General features: G+C 36.6%; 1 protein-coding gene across 5 annotated transcripts in view; it reads left to right on the forward strand.

Annotated features, from left to right (window-relative positions):
- The window catches only part of TAFA1 (TAFA chemokine like family member 1), a 708,714-nt gene that overhangs the window by 77,488 nt on the left and 618,341 nt on the right, over positions 1-12,885 (forward strand). The gene's annotated exons all lie outside the window — the stretch shown is intronic.

The following is a 12,885-nucleotide window of genomic DNA, read 5'->3' on the forward strand; positions in this document are numbered from 1 at the left end:
GGTGGGAGTAAAAATGATGAAGTAACATATTCTCATTCATTAAAGAGAATGAACAATTAAAAAAAATTTTGTTATTAACTTACGATTGATATACACTCTTACGAAGGTTTCACATGCAAAAACAATGTGGTTATTACAGTTACCCATAATATCAAGTCCCCAGCCATACCCCAATGCAGTCACTGTCCATCAGTGCAGCAAGATGCCACAGTTCCACTATGTGCCTTCTGTGTGCTACACTGTTATCCCCGTGATCCCCCACACCATGTGTACTAAACATAATACCCCTCAATTCCCTTCTCTCTCCCTCCCCACCCGCTCTCCTGCACCACTCCCTTTTGGTATCCACTAGTTCATTCTTGGAGTTTCTGAGTCTGCTGCCATTTTGTTCCTTCAGTTTTGCTTTGTTGTTATAATCCACAAATGAGGGAAACCATTTGGCATTTGTCTTTCTCCTCCTGGCTTATTTCACTGAGCATAATGTCCTCCATCTCCATCCATGTTGTTGCAAATGGTAGGATTTGTTTTCTTCTTATGGCTGAGTAATATTCCATTGTGTATATGTACCACATCTTCTTTATCCATTCATCTACTGATGGACACTTAGGTTGCTTCCATATCTTCTATTGTAAAAAGTGCTGCGATAAACAGGGGTGCATATGTCTTTTTGAATCTGAGAAGTTGTATTCTTTGGATAAATTCCAAGGAGTGGGATTCCCAGTTCAAATGGTATTTCTATTTTTAGTTTTTTGAGGAACCTCCATATTGCTTTCCACAATAGTTGAACTAGCTTACATTTCCACCAGCAGTGTAGGAGAGTTCCCCTTTCTCTGCATCGTTGCCAGCATTTATTGTTCTTAGTCTTTTCGATGCTGGCCATTCTTACTGGTGTGAGGTGATATCTCATTGTGGTTCTAATTTGCATTTCCCTGATGATTAGTGATGTGGAGCATCTTTTCATGTGTCTGTTGGCCATCTGAACTTATTCTTTGGAGAACTGTCTCTTGATATCCTCTGCCCATTTGTTAATTGGATTATTTGCCTTTTGGGTGTTGAGGCATGTAAGTTCTTTATATATTTTGGATGTTAACCCCTTGTAGGATATGTCATTTACAAATATATTCTCCCATATTGTAGGATGCCTGTTTATTCTGTTGATGGTGTCCTTTTCTGCACAGAAACTTTTTAGTTTGATGTAGTCCTATGAGTTCATTTTTGCTTTTGTTTCCCTTGCTCGAGGAGATGCGTTCAGGAAGAAGTTGCTCATGCTTATATTCAGGAGATGTTTGCCTATGTTGTCTTCTATGAGTTTTATGGTTTCATGACTTACATTCAAGTCTTTAATCCATTTTGAGTTTACTTTTGTGTATGGGGTTAAACAATAATCCAGTTTCATTCTCCTACATGTAGCTGTCCAGTTTTGCCAGCACCAGCTGTTGAAGATGCTGTCATTTCCCCATTGTATGTCCATGGCTCCTTTATCATATATTAATTGACCATATATGGTTGAGTTTATATCAGGGCTCTCTAGTCTGTTCCATTGCTCTATGGGTCTGTTCTTGTGCCAGTACCAAATTGTCTTGATTACTGTGGCTTTGTAGTAGAGCTTGAAGTTGGGGAGTGTAATTCCCCCTGCTTTATTCTTCCTTCTCGGGATTCTTTTGGCTATAATGAGACATTTTTTATGTAGTTATTGATCATTATGAAAGAGGCTGTTCACATCTTTTGCCTGTTTTTTTAATTGAGATGTATATCCTTTTCTTAATAGTTCATAAGAGTTTTAAAAATATATTAGATCCAAATCTTTTGTCAAGTAGATGTACTGAAAATGTGTTCTCCACTTTGTAGCTGTCTATAGTGTTTATTATTAGTCAGTGTAAGATAGGTTAAACTGGGGTAACAAATAAACTTTATATCTCAGTGGAATAATGAAGGATGATGTTAGTAGGGTGGTCTTCATCTTGAAGCTGTTTCTTAAAATATATGGCCTTCAACGTTTCTATGGTAAGGGAAGGAGAGCTGGAGGGCTGTACAGGTGTTTTTTTTCACACCCTTCAACTTTATTACATTATTATTTTGTTACTTTTTAAAAATTGATGCACAGTTTATATACATCTTACAATGGTTTCAAGTATACAACACAGTGGATAAACAGTTTCAAGTATACAACACAGTGGTTAATCAGTCCCCACATTATTAAATCCTCATCCCCACTAGTGCAGTTACTCTCTGTCAGCATAGGAAGAGGTTACAGAATCATTGGCTATATTCTCCATGCTATATTACCATCCCTGTGACCAACTTATGATTAAGAATTTTTGTGTCTTTTTATCCCCCTCGCTCTCCTCCCCCACTTCTCCCAAACTTTTCTCAACATACAGGTGATTTTTAAGTGCTAGGCCTCGAAGTATCTACTGTCTAAATACTGCTTTGAGTATTTTAAATGGCACTACTGTCCAAATTGCATCAGATCATGCAACCCCTATCTAGTGCAATATTGGCTGGGAAGTACAGACAAATACATTGATACTTCGGAGTACTCATAGTATCTGCCACATGGTGTTTTAAATGAACACATACTCTAAAATTTAAGGTAATTGAACTTAACTTTATGGTTTCTATTTCTGTTGTATTTAAGAAATTGTTCCCCACTCCAAGATCAATTCTAGAAAAAAGTGGAGAGTTTCTTGAATGGAGTGGTGAAACCATTTTTCTATATTGCCTTTTAAAATTGTACTTTTGTTGTCCACATTTAGATCTTTAATTCATGTGGAAGGAATTGTCTTGTTTCAGTTAAAAGTCAATTTTATTGTTTCAGTATTATTTATAGAAAAATACCTATTTTCCACTAATCTCTCGATCAAACTTCCATATGTGTGTGGATATATTTCTTGGTACTTGATAGTTCTATGAGCCTAGTCACCCATTCCTGAACCAGTACCCACTATATCTTAAATGGATTTGTATAACTCTTGATACTTATTAAGACAAATATCTCTACTATGTATTTCCTTTTGTGGGATTTGACTATTCTTGGTCATTGCCCTGCTATTTAAATTTCACAATCTTCTTGTCAAGTTTCCAAGTAAAATGTATTGGGATTGAATCTCTACATCAATTTGGGGAGAAGTGATAACTTTATAATATTAAGGCTTCCTGTCTATGAACCATGGTACATCTCTACATTTATTTAGCTCCTATTTAATGTTTTTCAACTAGGCTTCCAAGTCTAAAAGTTTTTTCTCATGCCTTCACTCCCTGTGAGGCCATGAAAAGTGAACTCCAAAGTTATCTGGGCTCAGAAGATAGCTTCAGGATAAAAGTGAACTCTTGTCCTCTGCTTACCATGTTGGATACCAGTTTTTCCTTGACTTTTGGTCTCTGAAGAATTTTTACCTTCTGCCAGTTTTTCAGTGCAGTAGAAGAGATGTTTATATTCACATTTTTATTTAGTTTTATTTAGTTTTAATCAAGAGGCCCAGGTAGATTTAGTTTTACCATGCCACCAGAAACCGAAATTGAGATACATGTACTAATATATACATGTATTTTTAAACACCTATGAAACACCATTCTTATTGTAAAAAGATATCTTTATAATTATTTTTAAATGCTGAATTTAAATGACTTAGTTCAACTGAATTACAAAATCTTGGCAGCAAAATTAGTGTCATTCAACCTTGTCTAACTGGTAGTTTTTGTCCCCTCATTTTTCTTATTGGCCTAAGTCAATGAAGTGCTTTAAGGCTTGTTGTCAACTAAGTTATCTTTTCTGTTAGATGGATTGACATTTTAAAAAGTTCCACTCAGCCTTCTAACACTATAGCCTTTAAACAGTGCATTCTGAGACAGTGAGAGTTGATGCTACCCTTGTTAGATCTTACAAAGTCAAGTTGTCTGTGATACAATCTCTCCTCCTTTCCCTGCCAATTAAACAAATGCAATTGAGTTTCTACCACAAGTCTGATATGTAATAATGCCAAGCTTGTTCTGAGAGCCACAGGGTATTAAACCAGATTTTCCCAGGGTGAAAATCTGACTAAACACTTCTGTGATTACCCTAATCCTGCCCTTCTGTCATAGATTCCCTATAGAAATTTCTGAGAGAGACTAAGGGGTATAGCTAATTGCTTTCTGAGATTTTTCCTCTGTTGATGGTTAAGCCAACACATAAAACAGAATAATTTAAGACCTGAAGAAAACTCTGGTAACTGCGTTAAAGAAAACCCCAAATCATCAATTTGTTTGATTCTTTATCATTATAATTAATAATAAAATACTTAAAGCAATATCCCAATCTATTAACTTCTTCTTTCTTCATACATGAACATTGGCTATCATATGTGAACATATGATCTCATCATTAGATATCTGTTACAAATCTTGTTCTATAATTTTGAAAAATATGGTAAATATATCTCATGAAGTTAGTATTTGCCCAGATTATTAAAACAGTACCCTTCTGAGTGATTGGTAGAGTAATTGATACATTTTCTTGTCATTAAAAAAATACCTCTGTTTTTACATAACTGATTTCTGTTTGCTGTTGAAAAAAAATAGAGATAAGGAGATGGGAGTAAATCCATTATTTCATTACTCAGAAATAATAACTATAATGTTTTAAAGAATAACTTATTATTAAATAACTTCAAATTTACAGAAGGATTAGAAGAATAATACAGAGAACTCCATGTACCCCTTGCCCAGATAATATTTATGTATTTTCTATATTCTATATGCATATATTTAATATGTATATCTGTTTATTTTATACATATGTATATATACATATATGTATATAATTTGAGTGAAAGTTGCATTGATCCTATCCCTTCAATCCCTAAGTGCTTCAGGATATAATTTCTAAGAATAAGGACATTCCATTACATAACCACAGTTCAAGATCGGATTTGGGAATTATGACACTGATACAACCCCTCATTTATAATGCAGTCCATATATTTTTTTAATGCAGTCCATATTTATATTTTATCAATATTTTCTATAATGTTCTTTACAACAATTCCCCCTACTGATCCAGGGTTCAATCAAGAATCATGTATAGAATTTAGTCATCATGTCTGTTGGTCTCTTTTAATCTGGAACATTTCCTCAGCCTTTATCTCTCATGACATTGGCATTTTGTTGAGAAGAGGCCAGTTGATTTCTGGAATGTGTCTGAATTTGTCTGATATTTTTTAACTTTGAAAGGGCTCTGATGGAGTTGTATAAACTCACTGTCAGCCCTGCCTCCATCCTAATTCACTTTAACTTTGGGTCCCTATCATTCTTTCAAGATTGCCTTTTTTTCAGATCATCAGTGACCTTATGTCACAAAATTCAGTGGTCAAATCTCAGTCCTCTTATTCAAACTCTCAGTGGAATTTGATAAACTTCACCTCATGCTTCTCTTTGGAGAGCACCATACTTCCTTAACAGAGCTCCTTCCTTACCTCTTCTGTCAGTGGTCCTTCCTACTAAGTAAATTTGCTGAACTCTCCTTATTTTCCAGACTCCTAAATGATGGAAAGTCACCTGGCTCGGTCCTCAGACCTTTGATGTTCATTTCTAGGTAGGTAGTCTCACCTACCTAGAAAATGGATTTAAATACCACGTATATACTTGCTATGTCTCCTTTTGCTTACTCTGTCTCACCACACCATGTAAACTTGTACCTCAGGACCATTACACTTGCTGTTGCCTCTGCCTGGAATCCTCTTTACCCAGAAAACTACATGGCTTATTATCTTTCTTAAGGTTTCTAAGGAGACAGCTCTCATCAGAGAGCTGTTTTCTGACCACCTCATATAACCCCACACCACTTCCTATGACTCTTTATGCAATTTTTCTATTTTATTTCTCTTAGTTGCCCTTATTATTGTCTTAAAACAAGTTTTTCTCTCTACCCTCTTCCTTACTGGAATGCTAAGTCTGTGTGAATGGAGGCTATGTTTTGTTTAATTCTGAATATGTAGCTCTTAGAATAGTCCTTGGCTCATAGTAGACATTCAGTAAATATCTGTGAAGTGAATGAATTAATATTCCTTAAGATAATTTCTATACATAAAATGTCTATTAAAAATTATTTGGTAAATGCTTTATGTTTATTTCAATTGCTTTCTTAGTAATATGTCCTGAATATCTTTCTACATTACCAAATATAGATCTAAATTGTTTTTAATAGTTGCAGAGTATTCAGTTGTATGGCACTGCCATAATTGATTCATTCAAACTCAACTGATAGATATTTGGATTGTTTTCAATTTTTTGCTATTTCAAACAATGCTGTAATGAATAACCTTGTATTGAAATCTTTTTGTAGTCCAAGTTCAAACAACTATTGAGTATCTGCTATATGCAATTTACTGGTCTAAGCAATGAGAAGGAAAATCAGAGACAAATGTGACATGGCTCTTGTATTCAGGAGCTCACAACCTACTCAGGGGGACAGATGATGATAAATAATGATGATGTACTTTAGAAAATTATGAGTACTACAAGGCCAGTAGAGAGGTGAATTGTACTAGTAGAATTCACGTACAAGAACTACCAGAGATAAAGATGCAGAAAAACTTTCTGGAAGGTCAGTGTATTTAAACTGGGCTTTGAAAAATGTTTTGTGCAACTGGCAGCAGGGCTAGAGTGGAGAGAATATGCCACAAATTAAGAGGATGGTGGGAACTATTCTTGGATAAGGTAGTCTTATAGTTTGAGTAGAACAGAAGGTAGATGAGTGCTAAGGCCAGAAATGTAGGTTGAGGCAGGAGCATATGGCAAATAAAAACTCATTGTCAAGCCAAAGTACTCAGGGATAGAAAATAATATAGAAATGGATCCATTTGACTTACCTATATTTTTCTTTTTTGGCAAAAAAGTTTACCTGGGCTCTCCTGGCCTGTGGGAATGCAGATTCAGTATTACCAGATGTTTTGGTATTTGAATAGAAGCTGACAGTCTGTCCTTTTAAAATATGAAACTTAACTTTTAACTTCTAGCCATCAACTCGTATGTTTTTTTCCCCTGAAACTTTGCTACAAAGCAAAAGAAAAACACTAAAATACTAGTAAAACCCCCAACTTGTCTGTTCCTAAAGGGCTATATATATGCTATGAGTCAACAGTTTGTAAGCTCTTCCCTGAAGAGACTCTGTCCCCTACTGTGATTAATTTTATTCTGTTTGGACCTTTAACCATAGCCAAAAATTCCATTTCACATCACCACCTAGTATGCATACATGTACCCCTAAATAAATGAAGCAAAACTTTCAGAAAATAATAGTTAATTTTAACAGTTTACTTCGCTGAAAGGAAAGCACTCTGAGCTTGTCTAGTTGAGTCTATTCTGAAAGGAAATGTTTGTCTTCATCTATTAAATTAACTTCAGGACTCACAATGTTTCAAAAGGTATTAAAAGCACAGTCCTAGCCACAATAATTCTTTTATCATCTAAACCAATGTTCTTTGTAATATCTCTTAACAGTTGCCTTCATCAGATGTTAGGGATTGGGGAGCCAACTAGTATATTAATGGCTTTCAACAGATCTCTTTTCTCTTAGATCCACAGTCTCAGCAAACAGCAGATTCTCAACAATTGGATGTTGGTCCTCTGGGAATCTCCACCAGTCAGCTTTTCTGTTCTGAGTCCCAGCAGTCTTGGGTTTGTAATCCCATTCCCTGATTAGGTGGGGGAGATGGTCAGCAGACTTCAGTTAAGAAACCGTTGGTGACTAGCTTACCCAGCTCCCCTCCAACCATGTGTCCGTGGACCTTAGGCCAAAGTTGAGATCCTTCTGATCCTGAGGCCAAATTGACTCGCCTGACCACTCCTCCACCTCTTTCCCCAGCCCCAGTCCAGATCCTAATTGGTGGATTCATTGTGAAGGATGGGACATGAAAAGCCCTACTATTTTAAGCTTTGTGTGATCAGAAACCTTTCTGGTTACTGAGAAACACAAATGATTTTAGTTACCTTGGAATTAAATGTAACCTAAAACATTCAATATTTGTCAGGTTATGTTGCAAATGAGCTACTATATTCGTAATGGATGTGTCACCATTATAAATATGACAAAAGGACATTTTCAAAAAGATGATTATCCAGACTGACAGGAGAGAAATACAAGCTCAAGAAATTAACATTCTCACCACTGCCTTGTCTCCTTTTGCTTTGCATTATTTAAGGATCTGTGGTGACTTGACTGAAGTCCTCCCTACCCCCTAAAGCCTGTAGTACGCCAAGCTTTTGGAGTATACACCACCCTGATATCAAAGGAAGGATCCCTGTTGGGGGACTTGACATTTCCCCTCTCATCTCTGGGTTAATGGGAAGACCTGTATTCAAAGGTACCTTTGTCTCAGTGAGAACACTGTAAGACATCTTTGGTGTTGATTTATATTGGTTGCAGGTACATGATAGATCAAAGCAGATGGGAGTGGGAGAAAGAAACCAAACACAGAGAAATCCAGGGGAAGAACTGAATTACCACACATTTTTCTTCTTTGTTTAGCTAAATCATGCAATAACTGGCCAATATTTATTATTTATTACAATATCATTTATATTTGCATATATTATTTATAACATTTATTATTTTATTATTGAACACTCACCATACACAAGACCAGTGGCCCCCAACCTTTCTGTTCATTCAGATCTCCTGGGGACCTTTTCAAAACTACTATTGTGCTGGCCTCACCCCCAAAGACTGATTTGATTGTTGGTAAGAGTGGTCCAGACAATGGAATTTTTTTAACAGCTTCTGGGTGAGTCTAATGTGCAGTCAGGGTTGAGAATCACTGTGTTGATACTATTTAAAAGCTTTTACATTATTAGTTCATTCAATCCTCATAACAGGTCTATAAGGCTGCTACTATCATTATCCTCAATTTTCAGATGGGAGAATAGAGGTAAAGACAAATTAAGCATCCTAGTAAGAGGTTTAATCCAAGTTTGAACCCAGGTAGTTGGAGTCTAGAATGCAAAGCAAGTTTAATTAATATAAAGATAAAGGAGAGAAGAACGCTTCCTTCCATGGGGTTTGGGATAAAAGTAGCAGAAAAGTGACTTTGAAGGAAGGCAAGATGGGGAGAAGTAGGGTGTTTAAAGTGTCAGCAGAGCTGGCTTTCTGGGTGTGCAGCCTGTGCCTGTGCTCAGAAGGGTCCCACACTTGGTTTAGTGCTTGGCTGCTGCTGTCTTGAAATTCTTAATACATTAAGAAATTTGAACAAGAAGCCTCATGTTTTTCATTTTGCACTGGGCCTCACAAATTATATAGCCAGTCCTGAGTATCAGACTCATGGAAATGGCATACGGGCTGTTTTTCCTCATTTGAATCATGTGTATGATGAGGTAAGTGATCACTTCTCTGGAGTGAGTTCAGCAGAGACCATCCTCTCCCCTCTCCCTTCTTTGAGAGTGCTTTTCCTTGAGCTGAAAAAGTAGCATCACTGACTGACCAGGGAACAGCAAAACTGAATTGTATATGCTCAGGTGCAAAGCAAAGGGGTAAGGTGCAAATAAAAAAACAACAATGCTCCAGGAGGTAGGTCCTTTGACCTTTCTAAATATAATTACTAACATATATTGAGTGCTTTCTATGTTCTAAGCACTGTTTTACATGATCTGCATGCACTATTTCCTTTAATCATTGCCACTCTACGAGATAAATGCTATTATTTTATCACTCTTTTATGGAAGAGGGAAATGAGATACAGATGTGACTTATCCATGGTCCCAGAACCACTTAAGGGAGAAACTGACACTTTAGGTAGACCTATGTGATTCCACACTATGTTGTATTGACTTTTATTTTTAAAGGCTTGACGTCCAGAATATATAAAGAGCTCACACGCCTCAACAAACAAAAAACAAATATCCCAATTAAAAAATTGGCAGAGGAACTGAACTGCCAGTTCTCCAAAAAAGAAATACAGATGGCCAAGAGGACACATGAAAAGATGCTCCACATCGCTAATTATCAGAGAAATGCAAATTAAAACTACAATGAGGTATCACCTCACACCAGTAAGGATAGCTGCCATCCAAAAGACAAACAACAACAAATGTTGGCGAGGCTGTGGAGAAAGGGGAACCCTCCTACACTGCTGGTGGGAATGTAAATTAGTTCAACCATTGTGGAAAGCAGTATGGAGGTGCATCAAAATGCTCAAAACAGACCTACCATTTGACCCAGGAATTCCACTCCTAGGAATTTACCCTAAGAACGCAGCAATCAAGTTTGAGAAAGACAGATGCACTCCTATGTTTATCGCAGCACTATTTACAATAGCCAAGAATTGGAAGCAACCTAAATGTCCATCTGTAGATGAATGGATAAAGAAGATGTGGTACATATACACAATGGAATACTACTCAGCCATAAGAAGTGGAAAAAATCCATCCATGCAGCAACATGGATGGAGCTGGAGAGTATTATGCTCAGTGAAATAAGCCAAGCGGAGAAAGAGAAATACCAAATGATTTCACTCATCTGAGGAGTATAGGAAACAAAGGAAAAACTGAAGGAACAAAACAGCAGCAGAATTACAGAACCCAAAAATGGACTAACAGGTACCAAAGGGAAAGGAACTGGGGAGGATGGGTGGGCAGGGAGGGATAAGGGGGGGGGAAGAAGAAGGGGGGGTATTAAGATTAGCATGCATGGGGGGGAGGGAGGAAAGGGGAGGGTGGGCTGCACAACACAGAGAGGACAAGTAGTGACTCTACCACATTTTGCTAAGCTGATGGACAGTAACCGTAATGTGGTTGTTTAGGGGGGGACCTGATATAGGGGAGAGCATAGTAAACATAGTATTTATTTTTGTATTTGTTTTATTGAAGTATAGTTGGTATGCAATTTTATATTGGCTTCAAGTATACAACATAGAGATTCAACAGTTATATACATTATTAAATCCTCACTCCAACTAGTATAGTTACTATCTGTGAACATAGAAAGGTATTATAGAACTATTGACTATATTCTCATACACTATGTTGACTTTAAGAATATAACAGATCAATTTCTTAAGTGTTTTTCTGAGCATCTGACCATTGCACTTTCCAGAGACACTCCTTAACAATCTTACCTCATAATTCCTTTACATGGAGGGACTGAGGTATCACAGGAAACATTAAAAAAAAGATCAGGAGTTAGGAGACCCAAGAACTAGGAGTCCAGTTCCATTCTTGTTGTTTACAAGTCAGACAACTCTAAGCAAGTTGTTATATTAACTTCTTTGTTTTTGCCCCATCATCATCCATTCAACAGTTATTCATGAGCACCTTCAATATTCTTGGCACTGTGCTCCTTTCCTCAATTTCAATAGCAAATAAGAACAGGTCTTATCCCTCTTGGAACATGTGTCATTCTGAAAAAGGATTTGAGATACTACCAGAGTCTCAGTTTCCCTGTTTGTTAAAAAGCAGGCATTTGTGAGTTATGTTTGGAATGGGTATTAGGGGAGATAATAAGTATTGAAATTATAAGTAGAAGGATTTTGATACAATGCTGTGCTAATATGATCTGTTATAAAACACAGACCATCCCCGCTAAGCAATTTGGGCTGTTTTCTGAGTTCCCAAGTGTGACTTATGATTGAATGGTCAGCTCTCCCCTCTCTTGTTTGAATCCTATACTTCCTGTAAGACTGAGACCAAACTCGATCTATTTCAATTGATTCTTTTTCTGGAATCTGTAAAACTTTATCAAGATGAGGATGGTGATTCTAAGAGGTGCTCATCTTTATGGAGCATTTACAATATACTGGATGCAATGATAACACTTAATTTGCATCAGCTTGTTTAGTTTAACCTTTACAATCACCCAGTGAGATAAGGTACATTTTATAGGTGAGGACACTAAAGCTGAGAGAGGAGTAATAAATTATTCAGTATCACCGAGATGCTAATCAAGAGCCAGGATTCAACCCATATTTTGCATGGTTCTAAAGCCTAGGCTCTTAAAGACTGTTGTGCAAACCACCTATTTAGTATTTCTATTATTATATAAACATGTATATGTATTTATATTACATACAAACGTTAGGTTTAACTTACTATTGCAGATTGCTATAGTTTCACTTATCTAGTACTTAATTTACGTTATTACATATTGATTTAGAACATATGTCTTGTGTTAGCTTCCAAGCTCCTAGAGGAAGCTGTGTATTAGACTTAATGTCTTCTGAAGCATTTGAAATTTTGTCTTTCATGGTTTACATACTAAAATATATCAACTAATTAGAATCATACTGTAAAATACACAATAATACCTAATCTCAGGTCAAGTAAAAATACCTACAAAGTAGTATATATGAGCATGATTTCTCTTGGTTTGGCATAAATTCTTTGTGGTCCAACCTTCTAGAATTTTATTTAGAAAAATAGATTAGTTTAAGGCCAAGGAAGAAGGAGTTAATGTCATTGAGCATTTTTTTTCACATCCCAAGTATTGTCTAAGTGCTCTACCTACCATAAGCCATTTGATCTTCATAAGTGTAGTGGATGTTTGCCCATGCCTGTCTGACTTATCCTTGAGCATTTATATTTCCTCCTTGTAGCACCAGTGCCTCAGGGGAAATGGGCCTGTCTCCAGCACCTGAATGAGTCTGATTTGTCTCGTATCTCTGATAGTTACTGGTATAGGAACTCAGGTCTAAGACAACTAACCGTTAAGAAATGGCATATGACTCAGTGCAAGTAAAGAAGACAGGAGGGTATGTTTCTGGGGCATTTGGAAAAGTGAAAGCCATGGAAAAAGATGGCATTGCTTGGCTGTGGACATTGTCTTAGTAGACTATGGTTAAAGTCAACAGAGAGGAAAAGGGAGAAACAAGAGAATCATGAATCCTGATTAGCCTGCCATATATGTAGAACTTTTCAGAT

Source organism: Manis javanica, chromosome 3, assembly GCF_040802235.1.
Source record: "Manis javanica isolate MJ-LG chromosome 3, MJ_LKY, whole genome shotgun sequence".
Taxonomy (NCBI): Eukaryota; Metazoa; Chordata; class Mammalia; order Pholidota; family Manidae; genus Manis; species Manis javanica.